This window comes from Talpa occidentalis, unplaced genomic scaffold (assembly GCF_014898055.3).
Source record: "Talpa occidentalis isolate TD23 unplaced genomic scaffold, MPIMG_talOcc4v2.1 talOcc4.5, whole genome shotgun sequence".
Lineage (NCBI taxonomy): Eukaryota > Metazoa > Chordata > Mammalia > Eulipotyphla > Talpidae > Talpa > Talpa occidentalis.
Genome location: NW_023604861.1, coordinates 109308233 through 109335866, shown reverse-complemented (window position 1 = coordinate 109335866; position 27634 = coordinate 109308233). Strand labels below are relative to the sequence as shown.

At 36.6% G+C, this 27634-nt stretch overlaps 1 long non-coding RNA gene across 1 annotated transcript; it reads left to right on the top strand.

Moving 5' to 3' along the window:
- The first annotated feature begins 19222 nt into the window (after positions 1 to 19222).
- LOC119259951 (uncharacterized) lies at positions 19223 to 27211 on the top strand. The gene is made up of 3 exons (XR_005128612.2): positions 19223 to 19369; positions 25276 to 25402; positions 26962 to 27211. It is a non-coding gene; the product is annotated as an uncharacterized LOC119259951 (long non-coding RNA).
- Positions 27212 to 27634: the final 423 nt, after the last annotated feature.

Genomic DNA, 27634 nt, shown 5'->3' with positions numbered 1-27634 from the left:
TTGCTATTATAAATGAAAAAATAAAATATTTTTATAATGGTCATTCTAGCTTCAATGCAGATATAGGATTGGTAGCAGGTCTGAGGTCAGGGATGTCAGCAGGAAGCTATTGCAGAAATCCAAGCAATTTACTTTTGTATAGTAAATCTAGAAACTTTTAGAAAGTGAAATAAATAAGACTTAGTAATTGATTGGTAATGATGGAGACAGAGGTGATGGTAAGATATTGATAAAGGAGTAATTAATAATGATGTCTAGGTCTGATATTATTTATAGAGAAAACATTTACTGCCACCCTCATCAATGTTGAATTTGGCCCAATGACTCACTCTGAAAAATGGAATTTTTAGCATAACAATGTGAGCAAGAGACTTGAATATCCTGTAGTATTTCTTGAATTTTACGCTCCAGTAATGTGGTATCTGAAGAAAATGCTCAGGGTATCATTTACCTTTCCAGACTTACCCCAGAATTTATAGCTGTGGAAAAAATCTGGACCCAAACTATAACTTGAATCACCAAGAAACAGAGATGCCCAGCTAAGCTCAAGCAAGAACAATCAAATGAGTTAACTGTTAGATCTTCAGGCATGAGAATAAATACTTGTAATTGCTAAGTCACTGATTTTTAGGTAGTTTGTTATATAGCATTACTATGCCAACAGCTGACTAGTACCCAAGGTAATGGCTTGGCTACTTGGAAGGTCGTTAGTACTCTACAGGAGACACAGGGAATCTAGAAAGAGGAATGGGTTTAGGGACAAGGCACTAAGTTCAGATTTGAACATATCAGTTTTGAGGTGTCTGTGTGACATAGTTTATAGATATTTGTCTAGTTTATAGATATTTGTGTCTATAGCCCAAGAGTGAGAACCAACCAAGAACATGATTTGGTAATCATGACCGCATAGAAAATTACAAAAGCAATGACAGAGTGCATAGTGAGTGCACAAGACAGAGAACTGAGAGGCAAAGCTAGGCTTCACTAGCAGGTAGAAGGTAGCAGGGCCTCTGGTATTAACAGTACATTTACTAGCCCTGGTCTGGCGACTGAGTTCAGGAGCAGAGAGTGTGGTCTGAATTTGCTTCATCCCAATGTCTACATCCTCCAAAGCTCTCAACAAAACAATAACCCCAGAGGATTCACAAGGCCATTTTATACTGCCCCTTCCCAGGCCCCATGTGATGGCCATTTCTGAATTCCTCGTTATGGAAACACATAACAAGTCACAAGTTTCCTCTGATTATCAAGAAGGGCAAGGAAGGGCAGAAGTGTTCTTCTCTGCTCAATGATCCATGCAGACTGAGCAATATCCATCGTAGGCAAATTCAAGGCAGAGATAAGTTGAGATGTACAGCCCAGTAGCTCTCATAAATGAATTTAGTTTGAGTTGAATTAAGGTGATCCGTGAAAATGTGTTCCAAAATGATTCTCTTCAATACTGGTGACACCAAATCATTCTGAAAAATGGTGTAGCACTTTTGGTAAATGTTTCTATTATAGCCTCATAATTCTATAGAAGTTAGACTGGGGACCTCTAATGAGCTTACTGAAAATGTGAGCACTAAATGCTGTTTAATATTTGCTGTCAGTTGTCTGAAGGCAAAAGACTTCATTTTGTTTTTGCTTTCTGCTCTCAGCTGTATTGTCAATGGGCAAAAAAGACTGCTTTTCGGGCATGGAAAACAACCTGTAGTAGCTAGAAATTACTAATTATTCTTCATGTAAAAAGGTGATGACATTTGAAAAGAGACAGAGGCTTTTCCTACTGGAGAATTCTCAGTCATATTTTCAGATTTTATGGGGAAAGTATAAGATTCTGACTTCTCTTGTTGCTTACTGTTCATTCCAGCCCAAACTTGACTTGGAACTTTTTGAATGGCTGCAGAGGTGCCAGGGAAAGTTTCCCAGGAATGCTATACCTGGAGGAGATCTGAAGGAATATAATTTAAGTGGCTATTAAGGGACGAGGTCTCTATATTCAGTATAATGGGAGCCATTAAGTATTTTAAGCATTAGGGGATCATAAGATTTATTTTTGGAAAAGATTATTTGAATAAGTTTCAAAGGAAGAATGAGTTTGTAAAGGCAAATCAGTTGGGAGGCTATTGCAGTAGAACTGTGCAGGTAAGATACAGGTAGGCTGGGTTAGGATGAAGGTGTCTGTGGACACTGAGGATATATTTGAGAGATAATTAGAAGGTAAGCAAGCAGGAATTGGAAATGGATACAGAATGAGGACATGGAGACTGTAAGAATCAACTTAGAGACTGACCAAATCCTGGAAGAGGCCAATTTCTATTATTAATTTTGGGTGCAACATGGGGGAAATTGAGGTAGGAAGAGATTAATTTGGTTTGGGACATTTTGAGATGAAAACATCATTGAGACATCAAATTAGAGATTTCAAGTAAGCAGGTAGATATGTGATAGATTGATCTAGATCACGGAATGAAGGCTGGACTGGAGATAAAGACTGGTGTGATAATGCATTTGTGTTGATTAAAACTGAAGACATAAATACATTCTTTGGGGAGAGTATATTGAATGAGTAGATGGTTATAGCTAGCACTGATAAAGAATTTAATGCATGGGGGAAGGAGAATGAGATTTTTGTGAAGATGAGGCAGGAGAAGCAGGGAAACAAAATGTCTCAGAAACATAGGACTAGAATGTTATAAAAGGGGGAAGTGGGCTGAAGTATCAAGTAAGATGAGAACTGAGAAACTAGGAATCAGAGATATGGAGGCATTTTGCGAAGCAATGAAGAGAGAAGCCACATTACAACAGAGTATGCACAGTAGGTACATGTAATTCCTTATGAAATTTGATTTTGAAAGAAAATTGAGGGACAGGGTGTAGGTAAGTCAGATAGGAAATGATACGCTAGGAGAAGTTATTTGATTTTTTTATGGGAGATACCTGATCATGTTTAAAAGTAAAAAGGATAAGAATGATGACAGTGTGGTGGGAGAGATAAATTAATTTGAAAATGTACAACAAGGACTAAGGTCTACCAGGGAGGATGCCCTGAAGATGGAGTGGCAGTGTAGGTCACTGGAGGAGGAATCAGTGAAGGAAATGAATGTCGGGGTGTTGGAATCCATGTGGATGATGAGTGGCAGATTGACAGCAGTGTTTGGAGTAGAGAAAAGGATTATGGGACAAGTGCCAAAATCTGTAGTTAACAAAGGGCATAATCAAGGGATGATAGATGGCAGCAATGAGGAAGCAGGATGGTGGTATTACTGTATGGCTTAGAAATCAAAGCAGTCAGAAATCTCCTTAAGGGGTAGGAAACAGTGCTAGAGAATAACACCATCCCCATGTGGCCCCTAGGTCACAATTTAGGAGGGCTGTATGAGAAGTAAGGTCCTCTGAGGTGGAGAGGGTTCAGTTAAAAGCAGGCATCCTGAGGTGAGACTGGGGTTTGTGAGATATTTATTGAATATGGAGTAGCAAAACCATAAACCATAAAAAAGGTTAAACATAACCAAAATCAGTAATTGATTTTCTGATAAAATTCCTTCTTCAAAAACTTGAAATTTAAATACTACAACCAAGATATAATAAATTTCTAAACCTGAAGTAGCTCAGAACTTGTGTAAATCTACTTGGGTTCAGTTCAAATCAGGATTTTATTTATTTTATTATTATTATTTTTTAATAGAGGCATGTTTTATTTATCTGTTTGTTTGTTTGTTTGTTTATACATGCACTGGGTACAGTCAGAAGCGCGGGAGGGTGAGAGAATTCACCAGAGCCAGAGTGGGGAGCAGTGCAGGCAGAAGGACCGAAGTACACTGCTGAGGGGAGCAGTGGGCGGCAGGAGAGGTCTGTGCGCCATGTGGGACCCTCCTCCAGTGGCCGGGGAGCAGCCGGGGATTGAACCGGTGCCGCAGAGGCTGCAGGCAGCTTCACAACCCAGTGCTCGACCGCTGCGCCACCGGGGAGGCCCTCAAATCAGGATTTTAAACTAACAAATCCTATTTCGTTTTAAACGACACTTAGGAAGCAAGTAGCTTTTGACTGTAATATTAGTAATTCCACTTTTTAATACTTAAAACCCATAATCACATTATATGTTGAATACCTAATTATGTAGCTAGGGGAACTTCACCAAAGAGCTGTTCTAGCAAAGAAATTTTTTATTTGAATAGGGTGTTCAATGCACATAACAGGTGCATGTAGGTTGTGCAGCAAGAATGCACCACTTTCAAGTAGTGTTTCATCCTAAATGTAGTGGGTCTTCTATGTGCATAAAAGTCAGCAAGTACCCAATGGCCACATACAGTAAATAGAGTATGTGCTTACCAGCTCAACCAGACAAGAGGATTTAAAGTCAAATGTTTGTGCCCAGACAGGCACACTTTGTGTGATTGTTACTTGTGCATCTATTGCTTTCATTTTTATTCCTTGGAAGGTGCTCAGTTCTATTTTGGGGAGTTTGGAGAATCTTATCCTTTTATAGAAAGTTGAAGAATGAATTTGAGACACTGAGGAGTGGACAATTTTAGGTAAAGGTATTTTAATAACATGAAAACTAAGGAAGAGTTTATAAATTGAGTTCTGAGCTGAACCGGGAATAGAACAGGGATTTCTGATTCTCAATTTGCCAGTTAGATTTGGGCCTTAACATATAATATAGTGTCATTTTCATTTCCATTTTAAATACCCAGAAGTGCTTTTTCATAAACACCTATGTTGCCAACTATCTTTTTAGAACCTGGCTTCAACTTTCTCCCCTTTCTCCAATACATAACAAGCATGTATGCTATAAATTGCCAGAAAAGAAATGGGCACCCTTCCTTATAAGATTAGTTCTATAAAAACACAATCATCACAGACAGTGATAAAAATTTCTGTTCCTTATCGGCTTTGATAAGGAGTAAGGTTCTTGAGACCTGAAAGTCACAGAGACTTTGCAAAACTGAAGAGAATGGTAATTTCCCAGTGTCCCTGATTAGAGCCATCTGTGCTTCCCCAGTGCAGTGCCCCTAATGCATTCTAATGCAAAATAGCCTCTTCTCTTGTTTATTTTGGAACACAGCTGTTGTCTTAATTGAGCCTAACAGATAATAGAAGTATTGTTGCTCCCCCCAAACCCCCCATCACCACCGCCTCCAAAAAAGTGGTTAGTGGAATTTGAGGAAGGTGGGAGGGAATCATCTTTGTTACTGAGAGTCTGTATGTCTGTTCTTATTCTCCAAATGTATTTATTTATATTGGGTGTGTGTGTGTGTGTGTGTGTGTGTGTTTGTGCACATGCATGCATGTGCATGTACATGTGTGTGTGTTATTTCTCTTGGAATTTGAACTTGGATATTTGCTTTTCCTTATATAGTCTTTTGATAGAGTCCTCTGACTTTGTTATCACATGATAAAGCCAGTGAGTGGTTCAGGTTGAAATTTCAAAAAAAAAATTTTTTTCCTAGCACTTCCATGGAAGTGGAAATGGAAAGGGGTAAAACTGATAGAGAATAGATTGGTTTGCACTTTTCTGAATCACCTACCCATACCCTTCTACCCTCCAACAAAGTCATTGCATCTTGCTTTGAGGAAGTGACATTGTTTCAAATTCTATTGTTTTCTCCATCCCTGTTAATTTACTAAATATTTTACAGGATTATTTTAGACTTCTGAAATCTCAGTTTTGTAGGACAAGAAAACTATACAATCCTATGGAGCCTTATTAAGAAAAATAATTCAAAATTTTATAGTTGATAGCACAAATCTCACCAATTCTAGAAAAATTACAAAATATTTTCATTAATTAACTACTTAAGCAACTCTATAAAGTCTTTTTTTCCCTACTTATTGTGGTTGCATGAATGTTGATTGCCTCCTCTTTGGATTATTTTTATTATTATTATTTTTATTTTTACTGGATTATTTTTATTATTAACTATTATAGTTAGTTGTGAGACATGTGACTTGTAAAATATGTGACTTCATAGTTGCACTTAGTGTTTTCAATAATGCTTGTTATAATTGTGTGCCCTATAAAAACAGAAACTCAAAAAAATACACATTGTATGATTCCCATCCCCCTTCCAATAATGGATGTTGTTTCCAAATAATGTACTGGTTCTGGAGTCGACTTCCTGCTATAAACTTTAACACCAAGCCAACTACTTAAGACAGTCCCAACAGTCACCGTGTCCATGGCCTCTAGGTGCTGTGGGGATCCAGTTACAATTCTACTACAGAGGTGGAACCTGGGTAAAGTCAGGGTGCTATTGATGAGGTAAGAGGCAAAGGTTAGACTTGGGGACTTGGGGGTTTCAGAAGCAGATGAAACTTGTGGGACATGGTACAAGAAAGAAGAACACCCTATGGGGGTACTGAACTTTATGGGGTTTCCTGTGATACTTTAGCTGTGGCCTGTGTTGTACATGTACAGGGTGAGCCCCTTTGAGTCCTAGCACAGAACAGCTTCCAATGAGTGGAAAGTGGAACAAAGCTATTAGGAATCACAAAGTGAAGGCAGAGATAGGTGCTTCTTCCCAGCTAGAATGGAGAGAGACTGTGAACATCCAGGCTTTTAGCTACATCACCAAAAAAAACCCCAAACTTCTGCAGGAAGAGCAATACTCTAAAATAATGGAAATTCTAATCGGGCTTAAAACCAAATTGCAACATGACCATGGAGATTTGTCAAAATATTAACTCTCTGCCAAAACCAACCAATCAACCAACCAACCAAACAACCAACTCAATACTCTTTAAAGGAAAACAGTATAATCTAGCCTCCTTACAAGATATTCTCCACAATGGCGAGTACATAATAAATAATTCCAGAACGCATATCATAAAAGACAAATGCCTATTTAAAGCAGAAATAATATTGCTGTAAGTTGGGGCTTATACGTAGAATAAAATATATGCAATAATAGCACAAAAATTGGGAGTGGCTATAAATGGAATTACAGTATTTTAAGGTTCTTATATTTATCATCATGATGATGAGTTGGAAACAGTGAAATATGAGTTGGTACAATATTGATTATATCTAGACTATGAGAAGTTAGGATGCAGGTAGTAAAACATTATTTTTAAAAGGTATAGCTCAAAAGTCAATGCTGGGAGATATAAATAATACAATCAATACATTGGACCTAATTTAAATTTATAGAATATGAAAGTTAATAATTATAGGGCATGCTTTTAAAAAAAAGTCTCAACATATTTGAAGATATTTAAATTTTGTAGACTGTGTTATTTAACTATAATGAAATTAAAACAATAGCAGCAAGACATTGCTCAAATAATTAGAAAGTATAAAATACTTGTGAATAACTCATGAATGAAAGAAAAATTCAAACTGTTTAGAGAATGCAAACATAGCCTATCACAATTCAGAGAACGAAACTCAATTCTTAAAGCCATATTTATATCTACAAATGTGTATTTTTAAAAATAAGTTTTAAATTAAGAGTCTAGCAAGTGTAAGAAATTCAGGAGGACATTCAGATTAATGTAATCAAAATAAAGAAACTAATCAGGTTTGAAACAAACCAACAATATAGAAAATAAACTAACAATAGTCAAAACTAAGAAAATTTGGTGCTTTGAAAAGATTAATAAAATTGATAAATTACAAGCAAACTTCAGTAGGAAGAATAAAAATACAAATCACTCCTATGTGATAAAACAAAGAATATCACTATAGATTTTAGAGTCATAAAGGATAATAAAACTATGAAATCTTCATGCCGATAAATTGGAATAACATAAAATGGAAAATAATAAAACCAACCAACATTTCTTGCCAAAGCTTATAAAGAATAAAAAATCTTAATATCATAAAATCTGAATATCAAAATCTGAATGAAATTAAATTCATAATTTAAAAATTTTCCCATCAATATAATTCCTAGACCACGTTATTTCATCAGTAAATTTCATCAAACATATAAAGAAGAAAGAATAAAACTTTTATCCTAACTTGTGTTAATAAAGGATGAAGAGGAATACTTCCCCATACATTTTATTATACTGGAAAATGAACAAAATCATTATAATAAAATATTCCTTATAAATGTAATTTAAAAATCTTTAAAAATATTAACAAATTGAATCCAACAATTTTAAAAGACACTATGATTGGTCAAATGGGATTTTCATAATAATGTGGGAATTTCAACTTTTATAAATCATTCAAGGTCATAAACTACATTAATAAGATGATGGAAAAAGATCAAGTAGTCATATTAGTAGAAGCTGCAAAAATATTACAAAAAACCCACACTAGATAAATTTCCCATCGAGTAAAGAATAAAAGATAACTTCCTCCATTGAATAAAGGGCATTTATAAATCTACTGAATGCTTTCCCCTGAGAACGGGATAAAAGGCATTGATGGCCACTCTTATTTTATTCAGTATTGTATCAAGGTTCCTGCCAGTGCAACAGCCAGTAAAACTTGTAAAGACAGGAAAGACAAAGCATGATTTTTTTTTCATATAGAAAATATTTTAGTACCTGTAAAAATATAGCTACAATATAATTCAAATCAAAAGCCAAGTGGGTTTTTTTTTTAATTGGATCCTATTTTAAAAAATGAGTTAATCTGCATTAATATGTTGTCTGTTCTTTTTTAAAAAAGGAAAGAAAAAACAGTAAGAATGTAGTGAAAAATGACATTTGTCTCCTGTTTCTAGGAGACAACAGAGAGTGATGGAGAATATGCTTACCTTAAGAAGTTGATCCCCTCTGAACTAGTGGTGATCATTGCTATGTGGACATGGTGGTGGCCAGTGTTGCCAGAGTTTCTGAGTTTTCCAAAGAGGCTGGAAATTGAGATTTTTTATGTGAAAGCTTCTAATAGTTAATTTTTCAAAGAATCCACTCATTTTTCCAGGCCATGAGAACAGAAAGGATTTTAGGTTCATACTCCATCCCATGTACTCTGGTGTAGACTTTAGGATCTGATAGTTTTATAATAATAGTCAGTGGGATGGGATTGAATTTGCTTTGATGAGCTAAGTCCATTTTTAAAAATGCTTACTGAATATTTTTTTATGTATCAGTTACTTCTGGAACTACTTGTATCCTCGGTAAGGAAACTTTCAAGTCTTCAAAAAGCTAGGTAGCATAAACATGGAAAAACTGACATTCAAGTTCAGATTTATATGATTCTAGAGCTCAAAGTCTCAATCATAAAACTATATTTATCACCAGAATAGAGTAGATGTGGAAACAGAGAGAAGCCCAAATTGTGAAGACATCACTGGGAAGGGAGGGGTGAAAGTTAGATCTGGCACAAAACCAGTCTATTCTAATTAGTGTCACTTCTCCTACTTGCCACCCAGAGGCACAGCAAGTCTTTTGTTTTGGACCTAGACAATCATCACATTTACTTTCTCATTGACAGCATCCTCTGGGAATGTCATTGTTTAGGACTTATCCTTTCTCTGCAAGCCAAGCTTACGTTCTCAGTTGACCTCAGTGAGTACAGTCATTTCAAGAGAGAGAACTAAATCTACCTGAGCATTTGTGAGTGCAGAGAAGTGAGCTGCTTTATCCGTTCCCACATGTGACTGAAATGAGACTGAGAAGGCAGGCTCAGGAGGGACGGTTAAGCAGAGACACGTGAAAAGACAAAAACCAAAACAAAGCACAGGGACACCCAGGGGAATGCTGGGTATGCTTGCTAACACACATGCTCTGTAAGGCACAGCTCCAAATCCAGATGTTACCCAGGTCACCAGCTAGAGGAGCTTCTGCTGCAATGACTTCCTGGGAAGCTCAGCTACCTCAGCAGGAACCTTACATGGGCCTGGTCATGATGACCCAAATACAGAATATTATCTCAGATGAGGATGGGTCCTTGTCCTCAGAGAGCCCAGGGGGTTGTCATGTTTCAACAGGTAACTGAGTTGATGCTTTTCAGCACAACACATAGAGAAGCAACTTTGGACACATATTGATGCTAAGCCATCCCCAGTTGTTATGAGCTCTTGGGTTTCCAAGATACACTTTTCATATCTTCCCTTCCTTAGTGTCACTTCCCTTTTCTCCTGTCCTTTGTCCTGGTCACCGAAACCTTTTTTTCCTTACAACATGGGAAATATCAGGAACAAAGGCAAAGAAAGTTTGAAAAATGTCATGGAAAATTTGAAAAATGTCAGTAAGAGAAAGACCATTGAATGTGTTTATTAAAGGGCAGACTGAACACTTTTTGAATAATGGTAATTCAGTGCACATGTCTTCAGAATATTTATAACAATTGAGACACATGCTACTCTAACATAGTAAGTACCACATAGAGGTATATACACCGTGCTTTAGGATCACAACAGAGGTTATGAGCAATTTTGCTTAGAGCCAGTGGGCGTAGGAGTTCAGAAAGGTTCACACATTTAAGTGACTGGATAGGACCAAATAGCTTGGGCCTGTACAATGCCAAAGGAGTCATTATCTACTCCCACACTCCACAAAGTTGTTCACTGCAGTCCTCTCTATAATCTCCTGCCCAATACAGAACTGTTCCAATGGTGGCACTTCTTTCTTCCCTGCAGATTTTAGCTCTTATTGACTCCTTTTCTTGAGACGCTTTCACATGGACCAGACTTACCCTTCATAATTGGCAGGAGACTTCACAAGAGAGTTGCCAAACACTGGATTCAGTAAAAGAAAGATCTGATGCTTTCTTGCTCTGTGCCTCAACTGAGTCTTGGCCCCCATCTGTGTGTCCCATCTCTGCCTCCCCTGTCATCTTTGCTGCATATTCTTGCTCAGCTTTCCCCTGCAGACCTCTTGGTCCCCCATATTTCGTTCCCTACTTGGAAGCCAGATACTGAAATCACCTTTTCTTAGTATTTCCCTTTAGAATTTTCATTTGCCTTAGGGCTTGACCTGACCTTTTTGTTTTCATAAACTTTCATATGAAGTGATTTAACATTTTTTTGTTAATCTACCTGTGGACGTTTGTGTTTATTCCTCAAGGCTTTTGTTCAGCTCTCCTCATGTTACAATGGAGAAAAGCTGGACTTCAAAGACAGGAATGGGTTTGAAACATATTTAATAATTATTGAGTCAATTTAATAAACACATTAATTACTTGTCCACAGATAGTTTTACTCAAATCCTCTGAGTCTGAGTCTTAGTTTGCTCACATGTGAAGATGTTATAACAACCAATGCCTAAGTCATAGAGCTGATGGAAGTAGCAACGAAACAATGCCCACAAGCTTTTAGCACAGTAACTAAAATACAGCAAAATCTCAGTGTTACATATTGTACCAATCGCCACCCAATCACATACACCAGATGTTTAACAAACATTGTACAAAATCAATAGGGAAAATAGTCAAAATAATAGTATACACAAAAACATCCTTCAGGGTTGAAAATAAACTTAGAAATCAAACTCATGATACATTTTATGCTCAAAGACACCTTTCTGAGGAAATGGGGAGGCTATATGGCATGCTGAATGGGGGGGCGTCAAGAGGAACCCACTCTTATACTCTCCATTCCTACTTCTTAATGGATGGAAGGCTCAAGCTGCAGCCAAGGTGACTGCTCGTCCAAGAATGAGATCCTGAATTTGTGATATCTGCCACCTTGGAATGCACAAGTACAAAACACAACTACAGAATTCAGTGTCGAAATTAAGTATGATATGCTATATCAGTTCTAGGCACATTAGCAGAGACTGAAAATGGTTTCACACTTAGACATTTTCAATGGATGATAAATAGGATTAATGGGTTGTGACTGAAATACTCCTGCCCTCTTAAATCTTCCAGGAAGCTTTTAAAACTAGTAAATACATATTCTTCATGATGGTTAACTCAATTTTGAGCTACTTAGGACTATGCAAAAATACAAAAGCCTGCTTGCAAAAACATCCAGGTCCTGGCACTTAAAATGCATGTGTACACACACATGCATGTGTGTGCACGCACACACACACACAGAGAAAGAGAGAGAGAGAACAAATGACACTTTAAATCATTCTGCTTCCTGGAGTCTTTTGATGCCCTGCATATTAAAATTTGCCTGGTGTTAATCCTCTTCTAAGAATAAAATCCAAGGTCAGTATTTTATTTTGCGTGTTTACCTCAGGAAGCCTTGGAATGCTTAGGGCTGTTCTTTTAATTGATTTGTGTGTATATCCACATACAGCAGAAGAGGGAATCCAGGGCTGTGGATCTTGTGATCTCTACAGATGTGATGTCCCCCAGTTTACCACTCAGCCTTGAGGGAAACACGCTCATTTGAGCCAAAAGACAAATGACAGGACAGCTAGGACGGTGCCACCGTGCTGAGTAAGCTAGGGTGGCTTCTCTAACCAATTCAAGGTGTTGACAGGCATTTGGGCAGAGTTTTGGGATTAAGTGTGTTTTCCACAGATCCCAGGAGGCATCTGCTGTGCTGCCCTCTAGTGGTCAAGGCACAGTAGAGGCGGCAAGAGCTTCCTGCCTGTGGTTGCTCAGGGAGGTCATGGTTTTCTTTGGGAACTGGTCAACCAGGGCACTGAGACTCTTGGAAAAGCACAGGAACACAGGCCATGTTCAGACATGGATGACAATCAAGCTGGGATTGGGTGTGTGGGGGGGTCTTACCTCACATTTCTTAAGTGTATTGTAGGGGCATCATTTAATAAGGTTAAAATCTAAGTCCTTACCCCTTTGCCCAGGAGTAAGGCTTGGGAGGCTTGAATAGATAAAGGGAAGGTTGATAAGGTTGCTATGGGAACCAGGCCATATGACTGATCACTTTGACCAAGATGTGGAAGCAGGGCCGACTCCCCAGTCATGAAAAGCCAGCAAAGACAGGTTATAAAAGGGAGCCCCAAATCCTTCTTTGAGGGCAGACTTCTCCTGTCTTGTCTGCAGCTTCTCTTAGCAGTGCATTTTAATAAATCCCCCTTTTCTGTTCTCCACTCTCTCTGGTGAAATTTTTCACCCCTGTGCCTCCAGCCTACACACAGATTCTTCCCAACAACCAGTATCACCCTTGACAGGGGAGAAGAGAACCACTTTCTTTAATCCCCATACCTAGGCCTATGAGGAGCTTTTCTATTGTCATTACTGTGCTCAAAGGAAGTGTGATTGAATTTGGGTAGAAAATCTGAGTTCAGATTAATAACTTGATTTAAAAAAAAAAATTCCTGCTTTGAGATTTTAATTCCTTTGAAAAGAGAAATAGTCAAATCTACCTGAGAGGATGCCTTTATATACTAACTAATATAGAAATATTTTGTAAACATTAAAGGCCTACATAAATGTCACAATCATTAATTAGCACAATCATTAACACAGTCATTAATTTTCAGGAACCGATCTGACAACATGGAGTTTCTTTCTCCTTATAAGAAACTCCAGTCCAGAAACCTTAAACTAACATGGCTACTGATTCCTGATGAATAGACAGGGGAAGTAAATACACCAAACTCATATTTATATCTTACTTTGCTGTAAGCAGTTTACACAACATTGACAAAGTAAGTTAAATGAAACAAATATTTCTTGAGTGTCTTGAATAATGGGGAATCCAATACTGGTACAGCTTAGGCTGTACTCCCAGTGAATTTAAAAGAAGGGGGTTCTGGGGAGGGAAGGAGCAAGATCCAGGATCAGTCATTATGTAGATCAGTGATCCTCTCTCTCTTTTTTTAAAAAATCTCACAGACATTTAACATCTCATCCAACCTGGGTAACTGAGAGGAGCTGTTAGTGCTTCAAGTGACCACGTGTAAGGACAATCACGAAAGCAAAATAAAAGCAACCATCTACTCTTACCCACATTTCATAAAGGAAAGGCCATTTTAACCCCCTTCCTACCAAAGTTGGGAGGACAAATCACAGCATTAAGAAAAATATACTTACAATCCTTCTTGTGTCCTAATAAAGTCGAAACATTGTCAAGATGCATGGGATCAGGAGACTTTCATTTGGAAATCATTGATATGAAAGCATCTAGATTCATCAATCTTCTGAAACATCCCTCAAATCCAATTTCTCCTTGCCTTCTTCTGTCCTATATAAGCAGCTACGCCATCTTTAGAATAAATAGGGACAGATGAGACTATAAAATTCATATTCCCAGAAGCTAGTAACCCTTGTTATGGCACTTCCTGGAATAATTGATTTCTCATTATGCTGGGCATTTGACAGCCACACATTTTCCCTTGTATGTCTTTCACAGAAAGCAAAACACTTAGGATAATGGAATAAAGCACTGCATTAGGATCTATAAGCATATGTGCATTTATTCATAACAATACTGAAAAGAATTTAAGGCATTTAAATCAATTGCACATGTATTCACCATATAATTTAATTAGCACTTATGGAAGGCACCATAAGAGCTCCTATTACACTGTTTCCATTACAAATAATTAAAAAAAAATATTTGTAGCATTAGAGACGGTGTTCACTTTGTGATTACAAGAGGGCAATTTGTTTAAAAGCTTCACTGACGTCATATATGTAATAGCTATTTGTCATTTCAGCAAAATGCAATAGATAGGTCTTTGCCAGGGGAAATATTGTTTGTCATTGTAGCAGTTCACATTACTTAAATTTTCATAATCAAGCCAACAGAGTTAGGTAATCACTATCTACTTAAATTGCCTGATTTGAAAATCAAATAGAAATTTCAGAAAAGGAAGAGAATGGTAACCTTAATGTCTGAAGTGACAACAATAATAACTACTTATTGAATAGCAGCATTTATTGAATACTTGCTATTGGATTGGAATTTCCTTTGAAAACTTACAATGCCTTTAATTTTCACAAATAACTCTAAAGTCTTACAAATAACCTCCACTTTACTGCTGAGGAAACAAACTCAGCCAGTTTCTTATGCAAATTATATAGGGTAAACTGCAGAGAGGCACAGGGAGGTTAAGTTGTACCAGAATGTTCATATTATCCCCAGTACAGGACATTGTTTTTATGAAAGTATAATAATTTAGTGTAAACAATAGGTGAAAATGCATGGTGACTTGCCTTTACATTTCCTTTTAAGGAAATCCAAAGGCATCTAAATTGCTATCTGATGATGTGTGCAGATAGCCCTTTACACAATCAAGGGATTCAAACCTATTTTCAGCTTTCATCACCAATATTTTAAACTTAGTAAAATAAAATAAAAATGGATTCCTTTCTATATATTTTTCAGAAGAGGAACAAAATATGTTTTTCCTTCTTCCACAATGAAAGACCAAGACATAACCAAAAGACTTTCTGAGCACTTAAAATATGATATCATGGTAGGGGGAATGCTCATCTCTGCACAGAATCACTGAACTTGAGATAGTCCATATAAGATATTGGTTGCTTCCTCTTTCCCCTTTCATATATGTTGGATGATTTCCCAAAAACATGGTAGGGCTCACCTCTCAAATTCTTCAGAGGGAGTACCAATTCATTGGGTAAACAGCACTGGTTTTTAAAACTGGAATTTTAAAGCCTTTAAAAGTAGACAGCTTTAAACATTCAATTGAAATTACTAATTAGTAGCAAATTAGATCTTGAAAAAAAATCATAGATTTGATAGCTACAGCCAGAGTGTGCTCCTTTCTGTGACTGTGAAACCACTCTTTATGTTGTTGGAAAGTGATGCATTCCTGATAGACTTACTTGTGAATGTATTCTCTTCAGGGATAAGACTTTACCTGGGACTCAATCATTACAAAAATGTTTCCTCAGTAGATCAGTATGTTTTCCAACTGGCATTAACTGAATAAAATTATCTTGAAACATGTTTGTGCATATTGCCTTTTGAAAGGCTCTGAGAAATTCTGCAATAAACTTGTTTTTTTAAATGAGCAACTACAATTTGAAAATACAGCACTGCTTCCCAGCATTTCCATTAATATCTGACCAGACAACTGCGTGATCCAGATACCCCCTTCAAGGAAGGATTTCTTTTCCTTTATTTGTATTTTTATTTACTTTTCACCACCACTACTCATTATATCCCTTCGATCCTTTCCCTCTCTCTTCTTTCTCTTAGCCTCATAAATCTCACTTCATTTACTCAAGTCCATTAGTTTTCATAAATATTTCACTTCATTGAATCATCTGCTATGTAAGTATCCAGTATTTGTCTTTGTTATTGTGATTTGATTTACTACACCTAATTCCCTCAAACTACTTCCATTTTGTTTTAATGGCAACATTTCATCTGTCCTTATGCCTGAGTAACAGTCCATAGTGTGGACCTAACATATCACATTGATGCAGTTTTCTATCAATGGACATTTAGGTGGCTTCCAGCACTAAGTTATTGTAAATAGTGCTGCGATAAACACTGAAGAACACAGAGGTTTCTGAGTTTCTGTCTTCATATTCTTTTCTCAGATACCCAAGGGTAGGATTGCTGGGTCATGCCATATTTCCAGTTTTTTTTTTAAGGTATATTTTGCTCATTTTCTTTAATGGCTGTACCTGTTTATAGTCTCACCAACATTGTAATAAAGTTACTGTTTGTCAGCACTTCTTGTTGGGGTATTTTTACTATGAGTCATTTTCACAGGTATAACATAGTATCACATTGTGGTTTTAACCTGCATCTCTTTTATTGGAAGTGATGATGAACATTTTCCCAAGGATCTGTTGGCCTTCTAGGTATCCTCTATGGTGAACTGTCTATTCAGATAACCCATTTATTAACTGGGTTGTTTTCCTGTTGTGTGTTTTTTATATATCTTGGAATATTAACCTCTTTTTTAGTTATAAGTATTTCCTCCCATTCAGTAGGATGTCTTTTGAATATACTCATATTTTTTTCTCATGTGTAAAATCTTTTTAATTCCAATTGTTTATTTTTGCTTTTATTTCCCTTGCTATAAGGTACCAGTCCCCCAAAACATCTTTATCATTGATGTCATGGAACAAATTACCAATGTTTTCTTTTATATATTTTATTGATACTGAGCTTATACTTAACTCTTTGATTCATTTAGAATTTATTATTTGTGCATGGGGTTAAGAGTGATTCAACTTCATTCTTTTAATGTGAATATCCAGATTTCCTAGAACCATTTATTGAAGAGACTCTTACCCCATTGCATGGTTGTGGCAATTTTATCATAAATTAAATATTGCTATATACATGAATTTATTTCTGGGCTTCTCATTCTATCCCATTGATGCATACATCTATTTTTATTATACTAATATCTTGTTTTAATTACTGCTACATAATAGTATAAAGTTAGGTAACATGATGCCCGCCTTTCTTTCCATCTTTTTCTCAAAAGTGCTCTTGCTATTTTGTATCCACATACATTTCAATATTTTTTTGTTCAATTTCTTTGAGAAATATCATTGGTATTTTTATGACAATTGTGTTAAATCTATATATTGCATTAGATAGGATAGTCATTTTGATTATATTGATTCTCCCTGTCCATGAGGATTAGATACCTTTCCAACTCCTTATTCACTATCAAATGCCTTGTATAATGTCTTTGCAGATCTTGTTGCATAGGTGTGGAAAGGATTCCATGCCTCAGCTGTCATTTTTCTCAGGGTATGCCTCAATCACAAAATGCTGCTTCTCACAAGGCTCATCCATCCCAGAACTGCTCACATGCAATGAGTGATAGACACCGGAAAAGAAAGGTGTGACTAAATTCAGATAAATGCAAGACAGCTTGGCTGAGCTGCATTTACAGAGCTCCTTCAGGGATAGACTGAAGCTTGTTGAATGTAAATCATCAGTCACTGTTTTCCTCTGTCTATTCTGCTGCTTCTACTTCCATTCAAAGATATTGATTCCTAATAAATACTTTGCCTTCCAAACTCCATCCTAAGCAACTGTTTCAAGAAACTCTACCCTTGAAGAAAAGTATTTCATAAAACATTGACTTGGGGAAACTCCTTTGAAGATAACAATCTTAAAAAATCATTACTACCACCTTTCTATCTTAAACCTTTTCACTTAATTTTCTTTTAATTAGGTATATGATTATTAATTAGGCACATACGGATTAAGTCAAACAAAAAAAGAAAGAAAGCATTAACACCTTCACTCCAGGCATATTTGGAAACTGTAAGACAATTGTGACAGTATAGGATTCCAAGCTGACTCTTAGTGCCTTAGAACTCTATGGAGAAGCAAGAAACATATGTAGGGAAAAATCAGAATAAGAGATTAAAAAGTATTTTACCAGAATGTTATACAGCTGGAGCCATACACTATGTAGTCTTTTCAAACTGGCATACTTAGCAATATGTAAAGTTCCTCTCTGGTTTTTATAACTTCATAACTGTAAAGGGCAGGAATGACCACTGAGCAGGTTTTCTGATCCAGCAGACCGGGTAAAGGAGGAATCAGAGTCCTTAGTGGCTTATTGCCGGTCTTTTTATTGGGATTTACCCTGTACACAGCAGGTAAGGGTGCTGGGGGGCCTGGAGGCTGGCAGGCCTCCCAGCCCCCAGCAAGTCTTCATTCTGTCTGGGCTCTCCGGCCTTCTCTCAGCTTCTGCTTCTCTTGCTTCTCTCTCAGCTTCTCTTTTGGCTTCTACTGGCATCCCCGTGATGCCGCCCTTAAAAAGCACAGTCTTAGCCCAGGTGAATCCCATCTACCTATGCCCACACCCTACTCCAGGTGCCCGCCATCAGGCATGCATTCAGGACAAGGATCCATCATCTATCCTGATGGCAGGAGGGCAGAAAAGCCTGACATTTTTCCTTACCCTACAATAACTCACTTCTTTTTTATCACCAAATAATATTCCATTGTTGTACTTTATGGTCAGTTTTTCTGTAAATTTGAAACTGTTCTAAAAGGTAGTCTATTACTTTTTAAAAAATAAAAGAAAGGAAAAGGGAAGATTTTGTTAAAAGAAGAAAAGCAGTTTTATTTTTCAATGAGGAATGTATAATGTGCTCTCAGAACTAGTCACAAAAGGGAGGACAGAGTCAAAATATTAAAGGAAAAAAAATAATCTGAGGAATTTTGGAAATATTTAGAAAAAAAGGGATTTTGTCTTGAATGGGCTCCTCCCTTCCAAATATAACTTCTTCTATATAAAATCAAAATGCTCAAAAGTTTCTTTGAAAAAACCCCTATGTATGTGAGGCACCATGCTGTATTCCAAGATGGAAATTGCTATGGACTAAATTGTGCACCCCCAAATTTTTAAATTAAAGCCCTAACCTTTACTATATTTGGTGATAGAACTTTTAGGAGATAATTAAGGTTATATGAGGTCATAAGAGTGGGGTCCTAACTTGTAGATTGATGGCCTATAATGAGAGGAGGAGAGAGATCTCTGCATGACCTAAAGAAAAAGCCATGTGAATTCAGTGAGAAAGCAGCCCTTTACAAGCCAGAAGAGAGATTCACCTGAAACTGAAATCACCAGGACCTTGTTCTTGGATTTTCCACCTTCCACAATAGTGAGAAAATCAATTTCTGTTGTTTAAACCACTCAGTCTATCATACTTTGTTATGGCAGCCCTAGCTGATTCAGACAGAAATTATCCTAAAAGAAGAAGCGGCCTCTTCCCTGTCAGATTTTATATTCTGCCAGAAACAGAAAACACTGGCAAGACCCATGTCAAGAAGGGAAATGTGCCAAAAGTATGTGTCGTGTATGAGTAGGAGAGGAGGAAGATAAAATACACACACAGATCTCACTTTATTTTAGTTGGATGTACCAAGTTTACTTGATTATAAGATATTTATAATTTTATAATCTAGTAAGCACAAAATAAGCATGTTGGGTGAGAGACATAATGAAAGGAAAATATTCTTTAGCAGGAGCAAAGACCCTACAGAGAAAGTATGACAGTTTGGAGAGTGGAGGTGGTGTAGGGTGAAAATTGGTGATACAGTCTTTCGGATTAAATAAGACAGAGCAAGTAAAATGAACAGAAGCCACTGCACCTAAATGCAGAACTTCATTTACATAGAAACAGGAACAATTTCATGTTCAAGAAATGTCAGTTTTCTATAAATGCGGAGGTTCAGTCATTACCACCAGAATTATTCATTATACTATGATTCAAAACAAGATGAATATACTGGGCCAACACTAGGACTCCAATCCCCAAAGAAGCCTTTCATGTATTTTTCAAAACTAGCTTTGTCCATCTGAAAATAGATGTTTGCTGAGTATGTGATAAGGTCAGGAAATAAAAAAAAATAGAAAGGAACTAATTTCTTCCCTAATTCAAGTGATCTAGGACTAGTCATTATAAATATTTGGGGTATAACTGATTTGCATAAATTCTCATTTCCTTAATTATTTTAAACTTAAAACTTGGCAATGCAAAATATTACTATTTGAATTCTCATTCCAACTGTCTCTGCCTCCCTCAGTCCCCTGTAGGCCACGTCTCTCTTTTTTCTTTTTTTTTTAAAGATTTATTTATTTATGCATATAAGAGCTGGGGTATAGGCCAGAGATGTGGGGGGTGAGAGGATTCACCAGAGACAAAGTGGGGAACAGAACAGGCAGATTGACAGGAGTACACTGCTGAGGGGAGCAGCGGGCAAGTCAGGTGAGGTCTGCTCTGCCATGTGCATTGCTCCCTGGCCGGCCCGGGATTGAACCCATGCTGCAGAGGCTGCAGACAGCTTCACAATGCTGAGCTCAACCCGCTGCATCACCAGAGAGGCCCCACATCTCTCTTCTTTCTATTATTTACCACCTACATCATATCCATCTTTCAAGCCCTGCCTGAGATTTTCACTTCTTCCATAAAGTCTTATAACTTGGTTTTGGAATTCTCTCTCAGTCTCTGTCTCTCTCTCCTTGTATGTGTTTGTGTGCACGTGAATGTGTGTGTATGTGTGTGTGTTGAGATACAGGCATACACCCCTATTTATCTTTGTCAAGATTTAGTGAATCTTATGAAACTGAAATCTCATCCCTGACTTCTGTTTCAGGATATTTTGGTCTACTGTTCCTTTCATAAATTCTTTATCATCATAGCTACTGTTCTCTCAAATTAAGCTCCTATTAAACAGATTATGAATTTTGAATGCATGCTATTAGTTTTTGAATTGTTTTCTTATATATTTCATCTCTTCTCTGTTTGACTCCATGTTTACTTCCAGATCATACATTTTTTTTTATTTCAATAGTGATCATTCTGGTTTTGTTCAGTTATGAATATATATTTGCATTTAATCTCCAAACACTTATTTTCTGTTATTTTGTCATAGCATGCTGAGTTTATGTTATGCATGCTTTATTTTGCCTAATTTTATTAAATAAAATAAATAAATGTTTACTTCATTCTTTTGCTTTCATGGTTTGGTTTCACTCAAACAAGTGTTAGCCCTTGGTTGTTTGTTCATGTTCACGTTCATTCATAAAATGGGCTAAGGAAGTCTGGTGATAATGGGGTTTCCCTGATGTCCTTTCATTCTTTTCTTCCATAGACTTCAACTCCAAATGGAAAGACTCAACTTAGGTTCTGCATATTTCAATTAACAAAGTACTGGAGGTGCATTGAGATGGAGGTTTTTCTGTCTTAGACTGAAATAAGATGTATTCTAGTAGCAAATGTGTTTCTCTCACTCAGTAGAATAAAATTGATGTTCATCACCTGATTTCTTCTTCCCTCCTTTGTCTTTTTCTCAGAGGAATTTGGAGTTAGCGCTCAGTACCCTGAGCCATACCCGGCGAGTTAGCAAGGTTTATTCATTTTTTTGGGGGGTGGGGGATTTTAGCCAGGGGTGAAATGCTTATACAGGAAGCAAGGAGAGAGAGAGAGAGAGAGAGAGAGAGAGAGAGTGTGTGTGTGTGTGTACCAGAGAGAGTAACTAGCACAATTTATTTAATTTTAGTCCTTTAATAAATAACTCTGTACAATGCTCCAGGAACCCATTTTATTTTGTTTGTTTTGTTATGTTTTCTTGCATATATTCACTTTGAGCTTGATATTTCTCTGTCTCTGTTACTATCTCCACAATTTTTCCAGGCCCATGCTTTATACTGTAGTTTACCCAGTTTCACTGGACCACCAATCAATCTACTTTTATATTTCAGAATTCTCTTGCAATATCTTAGATTGTCTTATTTTTCATCTGTTGTGGAACCAGACTTTGTTTTGTTAAAGTTGAACTAAACTTAGTAAATATAATTTTAATTTTTGAACATATATAAAAATTCAAGTTTGAAAAATGTCCTTCAACCACATAAATATCAGATATATTTTTTAACCATATGGCTAGTTTGAATTTCATAATGAACTATTATTAAAGTGAGTTAATATGCCAGTAGGTTTCTTTTTATGTATATGTAACCTATTTATGATAAATAAAATCTTGACAAAAGCGTAGAGATTCCATATCAAAAGTTAATTCAAATTCATACCTTTAAAGTCACATTTGACTCTGTAAGTAATTTTTTGGACAAAGTTTTCATTTTGATCTAATCTTAAAATGTATTCCATGACAATTTATTTTACTTAACTAGAAAAATGTGAATGAGAAAATGATACTTCCTTTATCCACTAAAATGTTAATATCTGTGTATATTTTAAAAACAGCAACATGGAGCAACTTGTTAATCTTTTTAGGCAGAATTACATCTTGGCCATGTCTTAAAGCCACATGGAGCCTCAGGTTGTTCATTACTGGCTTAAGATGTCTCCAAATCCTGGGGGCACTTGCATTTTAAAAGAGAACTCTTGTAGCACAAAAACCTTGAAGACCAAAAGAAATTATCTCTAAAAGCGAATTTTTGGATATTATGAGAGTTCTTGGGGCAAAGAAATAAGGACATTTTTAAATGGTACTCCTTCTTCCCACCCTCAAATTACATCATACAAGTTTTGGTAGGGAAAAGCAGGAGATCCTATAACCCTTTATTTCCCATAGCAAGTAAAATTTATTTAAAGCTGTCAAAAATATTAAAGAATTGTCAAAAGCACATCAAATCATTTACATATTTTGGAATACATATACCACATTGTATTTTTTTGTCGATTATTGTATAAAATGTTACTTTGAATTAATTACTTAGTTCAAATAATCTCTTTCTTCTTTATCCTAAATGGTTTGAGTCAGATGATTTACATGATACATACAATATTAAATGACATCTATGCATAGATATGGATATCCAGTTGGCATCAAGCATCTTTGGAATAATAATATTGATGATAGTAAATTTCCCTGAGTTAAGCCAAATGCAAAAATTTCAGATGCCCATAAGAGTAGCATAATACCCAGCTGAAAAGGGCATAATTTAAACAGAACTCTTCCACTGAGACACAGTAGATCAAATCAATGACACAGCTAGGAAATTACAGACCCCAGAGTATCCAAAAACTTTGTTTTCTCTTTTACCATATAAAAATACAATGAGTCTCAGTCTCCTTTTCTTTCTCATTTTCTTATACATTCTACTCCTGAACCTGCAGTTATGTGTAGAAGTCAGCAAGTAAATAGATGAATAATACTCTAAAATCCTAGAAATAATTGAGATACCAGAAAATCAATTCCTTTATCTTTCTTATTTTGTATAAAGAAAAGCACAAGTTGTAAAGAAACAAAAGTATAAGGAAACAGGAGAAATAAAATTCCTGTCCAGCAAGAAGAACCCTAAAATGAATTTTGACCTCCACCCCCACCAAATGCACAACTAGAAAAATTATTTAGTGATATCGTGGGCATGCTATTTTGCAAACCAGGTTATATTTTCCCTATATTTAAGCAACATAGTTATCTTTACTTAAAAAATAAAGTTGAGGGCCTCCCCTGGTGGCGCAGCGGTTGAGCCCTGGGCTGCGAAGCTGTGTGCAGCCTCAGCAGCACCAGTTCGATCCCCGGCTGCCAGGTGAGGGCCCCACATGGCGCGCAGACCTCTCCTGCCGCCCGCTGCTCCCCTCAGCCGTGTACTTCGTCACTCTGCCTGTTCTGCTCTCCGCTCTGGCTCTGGTGAATTCTCTCACCCTCCCACGCTTCTGACTGTACCCAGTGCTTATATGAATAAATAAATAAATCTTTAAAAAAAATATAAAGTTGAAAACTGGAGGAACAGGCTTTTAGATCTCATTGTATAATGAATATTGACTATCTATCTTACACTTGTGAGATAAGAGAGAAACAACATGAAAAATATATACCTTCAAGCATTTACAAAGATAAAAGGTATGAACATTAGGCAATCTTCTCTGTGCCCTCTCTGAGTCACACTTTTATCTTTACATTGATGGGAACAACGACTAATTGCATTATGCCTAGTAGTCATTTTTCTTTTTATTTTATTTATTTATTCATTTATTTTAATAGAGGCATGTTTTATTTATTTATTTATTTGTTTGTTTATTTTGTTTATACATGCACTGGGTACAGTCAGAAGCGCGGGAGGGTGAGAGAATTCACCAGAGCCAGAGCGGGGAGCAGAGCAGGCAGAAGGACCGAAGTACACTGCTGAGGGGAGCAGCGGGCGGCAGGAGAGGTCTGCGCGCCATGTGGGACCCTCCTCCGGTGGCCGGGGAGCAGCCGGGGATCGAACCGGTGCCGCAGAGGCCAAGGGCAGCTTCGCAACCCAGCGCTTAACCACTGCGCCACTGGGGAGGCCCCTCATTTTTCTTTTTAAAAGCATCCTTTTCATGAACAAATAAAGTATCTCAGACCATTGAAACAAATAAATACAAGGTTTTAAAATTATTCCTTTTAGCTTAGAATTATTGTCTATCTGACTTATTTTTTAACTGTTAGAAACATTATCTCAGAATCTACTGGATATCACCAACATAAGAAACTTTCATGTTCACAGAAAGAGCAGGTGTGCCCTCAAGAAAAAAAAAAAATCTTGTTTTCATGCAATTATCTTTTTTAATGAAAATAAATTAAGGAGAAAAATTCACAAGGCCATATCAACATCAGTATCTTCTCTATTTCCCCCTCCCAAACAGTTTCTCCTGAAACTAAAGCAGCTCTTTAACCTCCTCAATTCTTAAATCATCTACTAAGTAAGCACTCATCATGCTAAGTGCTGAAATCTGAAAAGAATCTTGCTGATTGGGTTTCAAAAACAGTCATTCACCTCACAAGAGTAACTTTTTTTAATTAAGAACTGAACAGTAGGTAGATTACAAGATGGTAGAACACATAAAAGAAAGTATTAGGGATGCAGAGAGAATCTTAGATAATAAATATGAAAAGGCTTTCTAAACATTGTGGCCCCAAATGCATTTTATGCTACAATTCAAGAGATCAGATGAGGAGAAAATGAGAACATTATAGTCCAGAATAAGAAATTAAGATACTTGGATCAAAGGAGGTGCTGAAGTATTTCATAATTTCATTCTTGTTCCATTTATATAAAAATGAACAATAGGAAAATTACAGCGGTTTGGAGAGAAGTGTAAAAACAGCAGAAGTCTTGGGAACCAGATGGCTGATACTATGAGAAGTTCAACACTGTCAAAAACCCAATGAACCTCACCTAACCTGTCCATGAGTGGGTGAGTGGAGAAATGCTGAAGATTATACTCTACATTTTTTTCTGTGTATTTTAATGTTCTAACTTCTGATAATTTATTCTCCGTAAATGAGCACTTTCTCCCTCTTGATAACACTGCTTGATAGTGTACCATCACTTCGATTCCTTTTTCTTGTCTGAATATTCCTCTTGGTTTTGTCAGCAATGGTGTCAAAGGCAAAGAGAAAAACGATTAACAGGAATTCGTTTCTCATCCATTGCTTTAGGTTGGTATTTTAAGAAAGTGAACAAGGTGCTATTAGTCTGACTGGAGAACTAGAAGTGTTTTTTTTTTTTAATGTAAGCATACAAAACTTTAAATTATTAAGCATTATGTTGTGGAAAGAAAGCATTTCTAGAATGGTTAGGAAATTCCAGTAGAAGAAAATGAACTTGACTTTTGTTTTGAAAGGTAGGAGAAACACATATGGGAAGAAGGACAGGAAGGTGAATAAAGTAAATAGGAGGAATAAGACCAAAAGAAGTGACAAATTGCTTCTTTCATGCAGAAAGTTTTTCTTCTACAAAAAGTTCAACTAAATTAAACAATATGCCCAATGACATATTTTATTTTTCCTTTGGCATAAGTTTCTGTATTTTCTCATGGCTCCCTAACAGTTTGTGGATTTTGTTATTGTGTTTGGACCTTTGATAATCACTGGCATAGCTTCTAAGAAAGGCTGGAAATTTTTGATCCAGAAAAACCTAGAAAATAACATAACAGAGTATTTTCACTAAAATATTTGAATATTTTGGTGGCTTGTAATTGTCTAGAAGGTATCAATAGAATTCTTAGAATAACCTCCATTTATGTTGTGTTTCCCATGCATCAGACTCCAGGACACACACATGATATCAATAAATTCTCTGAACAATCTTCTGGGGTAGGTACCACCATTATTTATTTTAAGGCTTAAAGAGGTAGCAAGTGGCAAGATCAATATTTGAACACAAGGAGGCTTAACCGAGGCCCAGTGCTCTTAACATCTATGCATACAGCTTTCTTCATATAAGAAAAAATCAAGTGAGAAGATTCTCAAATACAAAAGCCTGACAAAGGGGTCCACAGACATTCTAAAAACCCAGATGCCACTGGCCAAATCATGGATGAGGCATGAGAGTGCCACAAAATGATGTATCACCACAAGGCCATCAAAGTCTAAGTCTCTATGATTAGGGATTCCTTTCTTTGGATCTTGAAAGCTTTTTGGATAAGCAACATCTGCTAATAAGAAGGGAGATATAAAATCTCAAACTTGACTCCTATTGAATCAGACCTTGTAAGGTTGGAAATTTGCATTTTTTTTTTGAAAACTCCTGAGGTGATTCTGAAGAACAGACACACAGGGGAATCATTGCTTCAAGTTAGTCTGCTACAAAGCTGGTGGAAGTCTGTCAGTGCCAGAGTGGTATGGTGTTAGGACAGTGACAGAGAAGTAAGGAAAAATGAAAGCACTAGGTAGAAATAACATTTTCCACAATTTTCCCCAGGTTCAGTCTTGTCAAAGAAAATTATTTTTAATACTGCCTTATCTCTTTCAGAGCTCTGAGGGACTCTGCAGCAAACTGACCCAATGAACTAAATAAAAGTTATGGCACATTCTACAGGTCTGACTTAGTCCCTTAAAGGAATGAGTGTCCTGGGGACAGATAACTTGAGTGAATACAATATCCTGCATTGAACAGACAGTTGGAAACCAACCGTGAGCATCACTACACATTCAGTGGCACAAACAATGTTACACTAAAGTGACTAGATGTGATTTCAAGAACAAGTTCCTCATCAAAATCATATCTGGTAGGGATGTTTTTTACTAATGATAAATTGATATTCTACTTGGCATTTTGGCATGTCACTTTGGCTCTCACATTTATAAAGCAGAAAAATGGAACTGCACATAGCAATAATCCTTGGGGTATGGACCAATACCAGGAAAAGCTCAGAAAGGAAGTAGATCTCAAGTCAAGCATTGGCTTTGAGAACAGCTTGATTTCCTATTACCCTGGTTCATTGTTTATATATTTCTATACACTTAATGCCACCTATAACTTATGCAATATTGTCAATATTCATTAAGTATTGTTTTCAAGTCAATCTAAATGGATTTAGGAAGTTTAAAGACTATTTTAAGAAAATTAACATTAGAACTATGATTTTTTATGTCTAGACCTGAATGCAATGCAGGGCATTCTGGTTCATTTAAACCATTAGGCA